Source organism: Perca fluviatilis, chromosome 18, assembly GCF_010015445.1.
Source record: "Perca fluviatilis chromosome 18, GENO_Pfluv_1.0, whole genome shotgun sequence".
In the NCBI taxonomy this organism is placed as follows: Eukaryota; Metazoa; Chordata; class Actinopteri; order Perciformes; family Percidae; genus Perca; species Perca fluviatilis.
In genome coordinates, this window is record NC_053129.1 from 13,361,289 (window position 1) to 13,374,682 (window position 13,394).

Consider the following 13,394-nt stretch of genomic DNA (forward strand, 5'->3'; position numbering starts at 1 on the left):
CTAATATAGCTCTTGTGCTTTCATAGATTTCTAGACCAGTAACCAGTCAAAGACTTAGTCAGACACTTGGTGGGTTTTTTGTCTCAGGCCATATGCTATTTCTCAAGCTTCACTGTTCTTGTTGTACTGGGAAAAACTTCAATAAGTCGACTTTGAACCCCAATCCAATTTCACTGTGCAACTCGAAACCATAATGAACAATTTTTAAAGAGTCTTTGTTTCGGTCATTGAAAAAAGGAAACAGTCTTTCTTGGATATGTTTGTACTCAAAATAGTGGACCTTTTGTTTTCAAAGAATTTCATTTGTTATGGCTTCATGTCTCTATTTCTGCTGGGGAGTTGGGTAAAAATGTAGTCTCTGTTAGCCTTAGACATTCACTGTGCATGAAATTGTGCGTCTCTTTGTCACAAGCTGTTGAGAAAGCTTACTCTTTTTAATCCTCAGTACTGCAGGAGAAAAAGGGGGCAACCCCAATAATCTTGTTTGACAGTTGGGAGCAGGGGCAGCAAGGCAAAGGTGTCCCACAATGCAACTGTAAAAACAAACAGCACGTGAGTGTGTGAAGAGGGGTGGGAGTTGCTGTTCACCACATTCTAGAGCAACGTATACATACTCTACATGCAAACTCCGAACAGGCCTTGCGCGTGTCAAACTTTAATCCAGTTTACTTCACGCATGTGTATTATGACAAGCATAACCTCTATGCGTCCCGATTTCTCTCATTTTCTTTCTGTTGCTCTTTTAGTGCAGGCCGAGGGCTTCTAATCCTGTTAAGACCTGTCAGGACTAATACAACGACAGGTCAAACCATCACTGCTACCCCTCCACCGCCACCCCGAGATCAGGAAAAGAGCGACTGTGTTTGCCTCTTTAGTGATTACTACCAAACCATCACAAACCATTCCTGACTATACAGAGAGTGGGGGAATCTTGCATGAAGAACCAAGAGGCCTGTTTGTTCTGTATCATGATGGCATTATGTGGCATTGGAGACCACTGCTAATTCTGTACTGCAACATTTGAATCAGTTAGGTTTTTTTTTTATTCTCGAATGACTTTGACATGCAAACACGTATTTCATTCTAAAAATATACACGTAATCAGCAGTGAAATCTGCTTCCCCTTCGGCTGTGTTTCTGTGGTGGTGCAATAGTTTTTTTCACCTGTGATATACTGTACGTACTTTCTGCAAACTATCCAGAGCATGGTAGTTTGCTCCATGTTGCATTATACAGAAGCACATCCCTTCCATATTACTCAAGAGACGTTATTTAACCTCCAAACTGTATTTTATGAGATAACCGTTTCATTAAACACTGTTCTGCATCAAACCAACACCAACCGCACACGCTGACACACCAGTTAATAAGACAAACTGAAAGCTGATATCCGTGACTTTCCCTCCCATTGTCAGCACCCACATTCGAGGTATTTACAGCTGTTGTTATGGAAGGTTGTGTGGTACCTAAAACCTGTTGGATATCAGATTGAAAAATGAAAAACTATAATGTAGACCAGCTCCTGCAGCACAGTATGATAACACTGGGGCTTGTGGTGTTGATTTTAATGCATGGAAAAACAAACATGGTGTGAAAGGTATCACCTCCAAAGGCATGAGCCGACAAGCCATGACCACGCGATACACACTCAGCAAATCACAACACTACTTACATCCACCATAAACATGAAGGGTTGCGTGTTTTACAATGATTTCTTCATTAAAAAAGATAATACTAACTACAGAATACCATTTTTATTACACATTATATACAAAAACGTGTCCATATAATTACTTTCATTAACTTTTACACAACTACATTTCAAAATTTTGATAAACAATGCACTTTCAGACACATACAAACAACAAAGGCAATTTTGTACATACTGATTTTTATATTTTGAATTATCTTTGTATTTTTAGCGTATTCTCTGTCAAACGTTCTATTGACTTCAAAGCTCCATGGGCTCTAACAGACGAGTCTCTACTGTGCAATTTATTAAAAGACTGTTTTCAACTTTGATTTCGCACTTGCCTCTCTAGTGCTCAGCTTCGTGGTCAAGCTTTACCACAGTGTGCAGCAGTGGCCCTGTTTGGCCTAACTTAACAAACCTCATTTTCAGACAAGGGAATCTCTTTATGACAGCTAATTCTAACTAATGGCTCACTCGGCTGGCTGGACATGGCTGGACACGTAATGCTTTCAACAGCAGTGAACCAGCGCTGCCCAGCCTTGTGAGCTGTTGAACAGACACACAATGTGAGGGGAACCTATGCGTGCATTCAGGTCTGCCATGATTGGATCTTCAGGACACAGTATGTTGACCCACGGGACGTGGGTTCACACCGACGCACACGCTACGACACACAAACACGCGCTGTGGTTTCTCCTGCGGCCGCTCAGCTCATTCAGGCTCTGACCACCATCAGCAGCCCCCCCTGCCTCGCCGGCTCCCCATCCCCGGGGATCACACAGCGTCGCTGGGCACTCACATCCTCAGCTGTGGGCAGAGAGCCAGCAGCTGGGGTTGAGGCTGGGGGGGCGGGGGGACGCATGAAGGGCAGAGAGAGAAATCTGAGAGGAGGATTTATGAAGGAGGAAAGAAAAAAGGTGGATGTAAAGAGGCAGGGGGAAAGAGGAAAAGGTGGAGGGGAGGTTGGTCGGGGTTACCTATCACATACTTTATCATATACAAAAGTTCCAAGTGTGCCTGTCATCCCGGAGACTGAGGTAGGAGAGCTGAAGAGAAAACGTCTGTGTGTTGATGGAGATGAGCCGATGGTGACACAGGCTACACTGTGGCTATTGTATGAAAGCTTTGGAGAAGTTTGCCTATCTTCAGGATGATCTCTTAATGTAAATTAAATATATTCAACATGAATGTTATTAAAATTATGATAGACATATTTTCCTGACAAAACAAAGAATGTTTATTTGCGCTTAGCTATTTTAACCACCATGAAATGTGCTCGTTTTCAATCTTTATGTCTGAAAACTATTATTCTAGCAAAAATGTCTGTGATTCAGCTTTGTCCACTATTGTTCTGGGCTCCCATCAAGGAAAAGAAAAAGCTGTGTCATCACGGATCATGGGGGAGGTAGTGGAGGGGAGGGTGGAGGGGTGATGTAAAGTGGGAAATCTGGCTGGTTCACAGGCTTGCTCTCTAGGCCTGTTAATGCCTTCTTTTCCTGGACACACATCAGCATATTTAGGGTGTGAGAAAAGAGGAAACGGAGGAGGCAAATAAGGGACTGAAAAAGGGAGACATTGAGCAAGGACAGAGATGGAAAGATAGCAACAAGAGCAGCCTGTCAGGAGATCAGATAAAGAGAACCATTCTCAGCAACAAGTCTGACTTCCTCAGCATCCTTTCCTCAGTTTAGGCACTGCCAGCCCCACATAAACACGGTGAACCTGTGGAAAGTTTCACTCCTCTCTGGAGGGTCCCCTTGCCTCCTCGCTCATTTTATATCTGTCTATCTGGCCCTCGACGTTCCTGTCTTGTTTTAGGAAAATTCCGCTGGTAGTAGTGGTGTACTAACGTCTTCCATGTGACCATCACGGAGGCAAATTTCCATTTTGTGTTTGTTTTAGGCAAACAGACCAGTTGCCACTTCTTCCATCTAGTTCTAGTCCTCTCTGTCCTGGAAGATGACGCTCTACCAGACGCTTGCGTGGGCTCTGTAAAGCCCAAGAACCCCAGCCCCAACGCCAACCCGTCACCTCCCTGCCTGAGCTGCACTTTACTTTCAACACGATGTGACAATGTCTTTGATATAAGGCTTGAGGCCAAGAGGGAATGGGAGATGGAGACAGGGAGAGATTTGCATAGGCTTGTTAAAAGTCACCAATTAGGAAAAAGGCCTCACACAGTGTCTTGGGCATAATCTCAAATTAGGACAACATCGCCATCTGCAGGAGAGCAGCAGGATTGAAACCAATGAAATAATCTGCCACATCTCGGTGCTACTAAAACAATACAATTACTACAAAATGAGAAGTAATATTATATTGTTTTATATCAGCGGGCTCTAGTTTAGTCCTGACACCATAGTTTAGGAAAAGTCAACATTTATGTCTTGCTTCGGCTTCCTCAGCTGCAGGCGGCGCTCTGATTCCATTCCCTGTTCATGATTGCGGTAAGAGCTGGATGATGGCCTTGTTTGTTTAGCCAACAGTGTTGACGCCCACCCACAGGTGCCAAAGGTATAGTGAGTACCGTGCCAGCTGTTTGCAAGCCACAGCAGCCCCTGCACTGCTTGGCTTCACCCTGCTTGACTGCCTGATCTCACAGGAAGGGAGGAAGTGGTTGAGTTACCCAGCAGCAAATTTGAGGTTTATAAAAGGGAGAAAGCCGTAAAAAAAATTTGAGAGCAGTTTCCTTTAACACAGCAGCTAGCCAGGGTGAGGTACTCTGTCTTAATCTGCAATTCTTTCATTGTCATTAGTCAATGTTAGGATTGCCCTCAACACACAGTCCGAGATAATGGAGAAGAAACGAAAAACACTACCGTTTTTAGTGTTATAGTTCATTGGCGTGCTTAAATCTAGGGACTAAAGGCAGGAGTTCCAATTTCATGGAAGCTTGATTGCCTTGTAAAGTTAGATTCATTACACTATTAATCTGTTGTTACCTGTGTCACACCAGGGAACCACCCACAGCGACCACAGGCAGGCACATGCTCACTGCGAGACCAAAAATCAAAAAATGTTGCTCATGACATCGTTCATTGCTCTGGCTAGCCAGCAAATAGCACAAACATAGTCTAACTGCAGGAGGAAATACCTTTGCATTTCCCATGATAGCATAAAGCTGCGTTTTATTTCAGATGTGAAATCAGTTAGGCATGTCTAGCATTTCGATTTCATGAAAGCTTACCTTAGAATGGGTGTGTGTTCGCCAATACGTAATGGTAAGAGGGGTTAAGGTAGAGAGAACTTGCAGCGTTGTCTGGCTTGTTATTGCCAGTAAAACGAAGCTCAGTTCACACTCGGCTGTGGCAGATTTGGAAAACTTCAAGCAAAGCAGCAAGAAGAAGAAAAAAAAAGCTTTTAAATCAGTTCCCCTCTCCAGTAAATTACAACCCTGCATTTTTAATTTCCTCTCTCCATACAATGTTATTCATTGGCATCCAAGCCAAACATGGGCCCCTGCAGCTAGCATAGCTCTGCAGGACAAACTGTCCTCTCATGTAGTCGCTACCTGTCAGGAGTGCAGGGGCGTGACTAAAAAAAATGCATTCCTTGATGTAGAGCTGAGAGGTGTGTGAGGTGAAAGGAAAAACTGAAAAAAAGAACATATAGAAAGTAAACCGCTGAGGGTAGATTTAATCTGCAAAAATGGTTACGTGCCCAGAATTTGGACTGAGTTTACATCAAAAGTGGTCCAAATCTGATCACTGATAGCAGTCTTCGGCAATTATCTTAGTTTGTCAAAATGAATACTGTGGTCAAGAGGTGTCTGCACTGATTTTAAGAAGATCCAGAAGTGCAGCTTAATGAGACTCCAAATTCAAATGTAACAAAAGTCATGCAACGTATTGAAGATACAAACTGCTGCCATGTCGAACGCTGAATTCGTGGACTTTGCATACCAATATTTCATGGCAATAATATCGCAATTACACGCTAAGAAGAGAATGTGCTTACACAAACATGCTTAGTCCATGCCTCAGGAAACTGTCTAGGCTCCCTTTACCACTAGAAAGAGACAGACTTGGCTGCTGAAATAACATTAAGAGCCTGTTACAATAATAGAAAAGCCTCATTTGTTAGCATTACATATCTAAATACCATCTGAAAACCATGGCTCATTCTGATTAAGCAATCTCTTGTAACAGTGTAACATTTCAAACAGTTTTTACACCCACTGGCGTGTACTGTAGGCCCCATTACCGTATATCTCCTGTTTGCAACCAAGCGACCTTCCAGTCTGAAGTTCAATTTCATGTTGCACTGAGCAGATGTGTTATCAAGTCTAAAACGGATTTCGTTTTAGCATTTTGCAGGAACGATATCATTTATAAAGGTATTTTACCATTACAGTATATCTGCTTTTGTCATCAGGTCTGAATACTGTAGGGCTGTTTGACAGAGATGTCGAGCAGGTTTCAAACATGAAAGAGGATAAGAGATCGCTTTAGTGCACCAGACTGCCAAGAATTGGCAAGGTTCTGCTAATTCAGCAGTTTCTGTGCCACACAAGGCGATAGGATAAGGCACCTGGCTTTTGCTTAGACAGGCCTTGCATGTCTATGTAATCCAGAGAGACAGCGAGGGCAGAGCTCGAACTTCTCGTTAGATTTAGCCCAGAACACAACAACATAATCATGTCATTACCCTTGGGCCATTCTGCCACATTGTTGTTGCGGGTGGGAGACACTGGATTTGATTTCAGCAGACTTAGCTGACCTTTGCTTCATGGCCCACCAGAACAGGGGAACTACAGCAGGCCGTCCTCCACGCTGGCACTCAGCCTAGCCAAACATTTTAACTTTCATAGACAAAAACAAAACCGTTTCGCCTTTCTCCCCCCCCCCATTTCTAAAATATTTTTTATAAAGCACTGAGAGGACATGTTTTTACTAACATTTTGGTCTTGCAATTTTGTGCTGCTGTTGCAAAATTCTGCCAAAATTCCTCTGCACACCCCCTCCATCTTTCTGCTCCAGTGTTGATTATTTAGCTTTTTAGTCTTTTCTTTCCTCTTAAATGTGTTATTCATCCTGTTCCGTGTGTCTCCAGGCACACTTTAGAACTGGATATAAAATAAACAGTCGCGTTTTCACCCCTGTCGCTAGGCCTTGACTGCATATACCTTTAACAATAAACAGCTGGGTTTCTGGGCTTGTTTATACTCATCTCTAGCCGTTTGGGGACAGAGGCACAACAGGAACTAGACTGTGTGTATGGATTTGCTAGGCAGACGCCCACTACGAAGCATAGGGTTGGTGGACGCTACTAGACCATGATAGAGCTGAGGCTGCTGGCAGGTAGTGTGCACTCTGTCTGGCAGAGCTGAGGTTTACCTTGGAGTGACACCAACCATCTGCATGCTATAAGGACTAAATTGCCAGCTTGATGTCCAGCAAGCGAGACAAAACCGTTCCACATACATGAGAGTGTGTGTTTGTGTGATTTTGTGTATGTGTGTGCGTGGCTCTTTAAGAGAACCAGAAAGAGACAGAAATATTAAAACAGAGTATTGTAAGCCACTGCTGTACAGTAGCCATCTCATTCTGTAAAACCTATGTGTAAATGTTTGTCATTTTTCATTTTATGGACTTGGTTTGAGTTCAAGTTGCTCAACCTTTTTATACAAACAGTGGATGAAATTACTAATTAGAATGTGAGAGGGATAACACTGCGATAAACCACAGGGGGTTTATCGCAGGCTTTGCAGTTCTTCCCCAAGCTTTAGCCTTTTAGAGCCTTTCAGGCTATTGAGCACTTAGCAGATAAAAAACGAGACCGCACCCATTTAGATGACCAAACCTCATTTTGACCCTTGGACATGATAGAAGAGCCCAAAACTGTTGCATATTTTTCCACAGGAGTAGGTGAAGACCAACAAAACTAACGTGAGAGTGAACACTTGTGTGCTTTTACTAAAACTGACATCTAGAAGTTTTAGTTTTGAAGTCTTTTTGTAACTTATCCAAGAGGCAACATCCGTTTTGACAGGTATCTTGAAATAACTGTTGAAGACCAACTTTTCAGACCAGGGGCGAAACTTAACCTTGCACAGCAGTTGGATTCTCGGGATATCACAATATCACACGAAAATCCATGTTGTCAGGCTTCAAGTACTTGTGTCCGAACAGCAGCGAACAAACCAATCAGCATCTGTTGAGAAGCTACTGGCAGCTATGGGCGTGGTTTAGGTGTGTGTGACGGCTGTTCATTCAAAACAACACTGATGGACGTGATAGATGGTTCATCCAATCACCAGCCAGGTATTTTTTTTAAGTGCCTGCCCTTAGTTTCCAATGACAGCTTCTCAGTGTGTTAACAAACCACTCTGGCGCAATGGGGCAAAACATCTTAAAGACTTAAACAGTAAAACCAGCTGCCATAGTACTTCTAGATATTCTATCGCCTGGATGACATCATCATGCTTTATGGTTGCAAGTTAAGGGATTACAGCGTAGCTGCAGAGCCTACACCCGTAGCAGCTATACCCACATTATAGCTAGACGTGCATGTCCTCAAAATTCGAACTACATGTCAGGGATACTGCGAAATACTGTTTCCAATGCCAGTAAAAATAGTTGATACTGGGGCGACCTCTAGCTCACCCAGTAAGAGCGTGCACCCCATGTAGGCTGAGTCCTTTGCAGCGGCCCGGGTTTGAATCCAACATTCATTCATATTACTTCCACCAACTAATCAAAGTATTCTCGCAAGCGTAGAATCTGCCATTCAGAATCATTCAGAATACATGCGAGCGAGTCGCTCGAATGACGGCCGCCATGTAGCGCCGAGAATTAAAACAACAACACGACAGGCAAAGCAACAAGACCAATTGGAGTGACTGCGTGTAAACAATGGAGATACTAAGAGCTAATTTCGGGTTCGGCCACCACAGGAGTTAAAACGTGCTCGAAATGGGAAGGGCTAGAAAGTAATATTCAGTTGGTTGTCATATACAATTTCACTGCTAGATGGGAGAAATTCTTACACAATGTAGCTTTAAGTAACACATCTAGTAAAGCCATTTACACTCCAAAATTTCTGCTCACCGATATCGCTGTTCTCTATGAATGAATGAAAGTAGTCTCCTATTCTCCTATACAAGGTGGTGCTATCAACGGGTCGAATCTGACGCTGAAGTAAAAATCTCAACATATGTCGTAGGTATCTACAGTGAGACTGTTAACAGTAACTCATCGCGTCGACTATAAATCCAGTTTTATGTCACTGACCTCTTTCACACGATGTGTCTTGCACTAGGCTCAGGCACATGGGAAATGCCGTTTGGAGTCCAGGTCCCCTCCTTGGTTCTGCTTCATCATCTTTTCTGATGATCCTCTCTGTATCAATAAAGAAGATATGTCCATTAAACAATCATTCAATAAAAGTGTACACTGTGGACAGACATATGACAAGGAAACACTGATGGAAATGTGGCTATGAGCGGACAAAAGAGGGAGAATTACTGTACTATAAAGTGTCTAGCTGTAGCAAATTCCCTAAATCTAGTTGGGATTATGAGTTGGCCCACACACAACCGTCATGGTTTTCTCAGGTATGCAGTGAAAATTTCATAAATAATCTTCCCAGCGTCTCAAGACATAACACGCCGGAAAGACGCCTTTACTTCAGCTGACAAGAAAATTTAAAGCATTCATTACCCTGAACTCATCTAGGGGAAACAAACTTTAACAACTCAGATTCACAGTATGAATGTCGTTTGGCCAATCCCCGGCCAGCTCTGGGGTTCTGATTAGTTTACCAGAAGGATGTGGGGCTCACAAGTGTGGCAGCTGCTTAAAATAAAGTGACAATATTTAATGGGGTTTCAAACCTCAGCGAGTCACTGCATCCTGCCAAGCCCCTAGTAATGGCATACACCCAAAACCCAGTTGTATCAAACAGGACATGGAGGAGTGAGCTTGTTCCCTCAGCTCAGTGCCATTAGGAGGCCGGGATGCAGTAGGAGCTTTTTATATGTGCACTTATGTGAAAAAAAAAAAAAGGTAAATGAAAAGGTAAATACTCTCCTGGCAATCAATGACATCAAAAAGTCCTGTAAAGTCAAGTTCGACCTAATATAGGGTCATGTCAATTTGTGAGGCCTTTGCAAAACGGTTTTCGTTATGATGATAAAATCCTAATGAAAAACATTCTTTTAAAAAGTTTCGCTTCATATGTGACTAGTGTAATGTGTGCAATGTCGCTTCATCTCTTTTGACTGTCTGTATTGCGGTCAGTTCAGTCTACACTCTATGATCAAGGGCAGCTGAAAGAGGTGTTCAGTGTCTCACACACACACACACACACACACACACACACACACACACACACACACACACACACACACACACACACACACACACACACACACACACACACACACACACACACACAGATAGAGAGAGACAAACTCAGAGACTAACAGGAAATGCAATTACTGTCTGTCTGGGCGCAGCATTCCTCAGCAGTATGGCCAATTTCACAGCAATTTTAGTGAGTCAACAGGTCGTAAGTAATCATAATGAGCACCTTAATGTTTTCGCACGGAGCAGAGCACCCCTTTGTGGTTTTATCCCTTGACCATTTAATCCTTCTGATCATCTACAAGCTATTTAAACTGTACACAGGAGCTGCCGGCTCGTACAAGTCCCTAGAGGAGGCCCACCACCTCTGTGTTTCTGGAATACTGTCATTTAAACACTGTGTCAACAGAGATCGGGTTCCTCACATGGTTTCTCTTTTGCTCAAAGGCTGGCGGCGTACAGTAGAAGTGGACGTTGTGCTGACAGTGTGCCGTCAGGGCCTCAGCTAGCAGTGAGTGGATAATTCATACAGCAGGTCATAATGGCACCCCACTTTTCAAGTTGGGTCTGATTATGGTTAGACCTTTGTTGGAAACTGTGCTGCAAATAACAAATAACAGCTTTAACATGAAAGGCTAAAGGGTAGCTACTATACATTTGAAGTGTTGTCTGCCCCCCTTACACAGACATATACAGCTAGTGAAATAAGATCTAGGATCAATTGTTTTAAAGATTTCTGAGACAATTGCAATAAAGCTGCTACTTTGCATAAACATTAACCATACAGAAATGCAGAAAAATGCATGTAGCAAGAAACGCACACATTTACACTTATTTCTTTTACCCCATGGCTAGTGCAAGCCATGCTACAGTAGTGTTTTTTAGTGAAATATCATACCAACTATTCGATAGATTGCCATGACATTTAGAACAGATATGCATGGCGCCCAGAGGAGAAATCCACTGACTTTTCCTCTAGTGTCACTATTAGGTTGACATTTGTGGTTTTGATTGACAACAATGGAAATATTAATGTTGCCCTCAGGATGAAATGTAACATTTATGGTGATCCCATGACTTTTCATCTAGCCTAGTGCCATCACGAGGTCAAAATTCCAGCCTCTCCCATACTTCATAGTTTATGAACAAATACCTGCTAAACGAATACCATTTCCATCATGCTCAGTAGTACTGAGGCTGGTGCCAATTACCAAATGTAAGCACGCTTACACACTAAACTAAGATGCTGAACATGGTAAACATTATACCTGATTAACATCAGCATGCTAGCCAAGTCATTGTGAGCATGTTAGCATCCCAAAGTTAGCATTTAGCTGAAAGCACAGCCAGACAGAGCCGCTTTGCTGCAGACTGTTAGTCTTGTTGATTTAGCCGTTGTCTCAGACGTGTCACAATCCACAAAAGTATCTGAAATCGTATCAACCATATCGGATTTACAATCTCTCTTTTCTGCGGCTTTTCAAAATGCAGCTTTTTTCTCAGATTACAAATACAAATTATTATAGCTGCATGCATACAGATACAGTAGAAGCAGACACACAACTGCATTGAAGAAACGCACACATGTTCACAGAAACATGTACACTAACACCACACAAGCAGCGGCTGTGTGTCCAGGTTGTCTGTGCATACCTCTGTCAGTGCCAAAATGATTAAACAAATACCCCCTTTGTGCGCAGCAGCCTTGATTAAGCTGAGTTGTATGTACCCTCTGAAAAAGAAATACAGAAAATGTGCCTTTGGTGGTGCCAAAATTCACTTACCCTGTTAAAACACCGCTGCTGTCAAAGTTGTTTTTACTCCCTCACATGGAAACTAAATTTATCATGCCTCTCCTGAGCATTCAGGGATTTTTCATTTATTTTTTTTAAACAGAATGAGTGTGATTATTTATGCGAAAAATAAACACTGAAACTTTATCTGCATTAGTGGTCACAGAATGCTGACACCAATACATTTCAGCAAGAGATTATTTGCAGTGCCAAGATAGGAGTGGAAATACATTAGGATTGTTGTGGTTTACTTAATAGATTGTGGCTTCTTTAACATGATACAAGACCAACATGAGTGATTAGGATCTGACAAATTATACACCGTTTCCGAAAATTCAAAAGAAAATTTGTCTTCATTCTTTGTCATTTTGAATATTTAGAATTAAATTAAAGTTTATAATCTACTATATAATGTAATATAATATATGAGCATATGGGAATCTGCTGTCTCATGAATTTGTACCCAGTGATGTTCACAGTTATTATAATCTTCCCAGTTACAGATAAATTAGGTTTGCATGTAATGTCCTACAACAGGGGTCTTCGACGTTTTTTTAAACCAAGGACCCCTTAACTGAAAGAGAGATGGAGCAGGGACCCCCTACTACATATATTGTATAAATTGAAGTTGCATAATAAACTGGGCCTACAATTACGTGTAGGGTAGCCTAAAGCCTTTTTACATACCTTTTTTTTTGCATAGAATACTAAGCTTTTAAAAAAGCCTTATAATTGTTGGCATAATTTTATAAGTTACATTTTAAATTTTAAAACATACATGTGGCACAGTAAATCCTTAGGATGAACTGCATCTGTGGATGGCTACCTTAGTGACTACCTTACCTATAGGCCAGTAAGCCTACCATCAGTGCAGATTGATATTTGCTAATAATATGTTGGATTCATGTTAAGACTTTTTAATTTTTGAAAAGACTTTCAAAAATTGACAATAATTTGGAGGGGCCCCCCTTTGCAGTGACTCTAGGGACCCCTAGGGGTCCCGGACCCCCTGTTGAAGATCTCTGCCCTACAACATTTATCTTCATGTCAGATTGATATGTCTGAATAAAAGAGCAGACTGGAGCAAAGTACAATTTTTAGCGCAACATTAAATCCATAACTGCGTCAAATATATAAGCCAGAAATATCCTACTGTAAAATTGTACATATGTACTTTGAGGGAACGTAATAAATGAGATGAGCAATCCTGCTCTCTAGTGGTGATATTCTACACTGCAACTTAATGACTCGTAATTATTCTTTTCCTACATGTATTCTACTCTGTGGTTAAGTTTAGAGCTGAAACATTTAGTCGGTTCATTGATTAACAGAAAATTAAGTAGCAACAATTTTGACCATCTACTGAACTGTATTATAATTTTTGAAGCAGAAATACCTAAAATAATAACCTAGAACTACCTAAACTAACAATGGCAGTAAGTTAAATATCTTTGGGTTTTGGACTGTTGGTCAGATTAAACGAGACATTTGAAGATGTCACCTTGGGTTCTGGAAAAGTGAATTGGACGTTTTTTTGTTAATTTTGATTAAGAAAAAGTTTCTAAAGCTTAGCGGTCATAAATGCTTAAACGTCTCTGCATT

The 13,394-nt window shown here is 41.8% G+C and overlaps 1 long non-coding RNA gene across 2 annotated transcripts in view; it reads right to left on the reverse strand.

Annotated features, from left to right (window-relative positions):
- LOC120546199 overlaps nucleotides 1-13,394 on the reverse strand; it is a 59,393-nt gene that overhangs the window by 22,106 nt on the left and 23,893 nt on the right. For both annotated transcript variants that reach the window (XR_005636829.1, XR_005636830.1), the window contains exon 3: nucleotides 8,926-9,033. This is a non-coding gene — a long non-coding RNA (uncharacterized LOC120546199). The remainder of the gene's footprint in view (nucleotides 1-8,925; nucleotides 9,034-13,394) is intronic.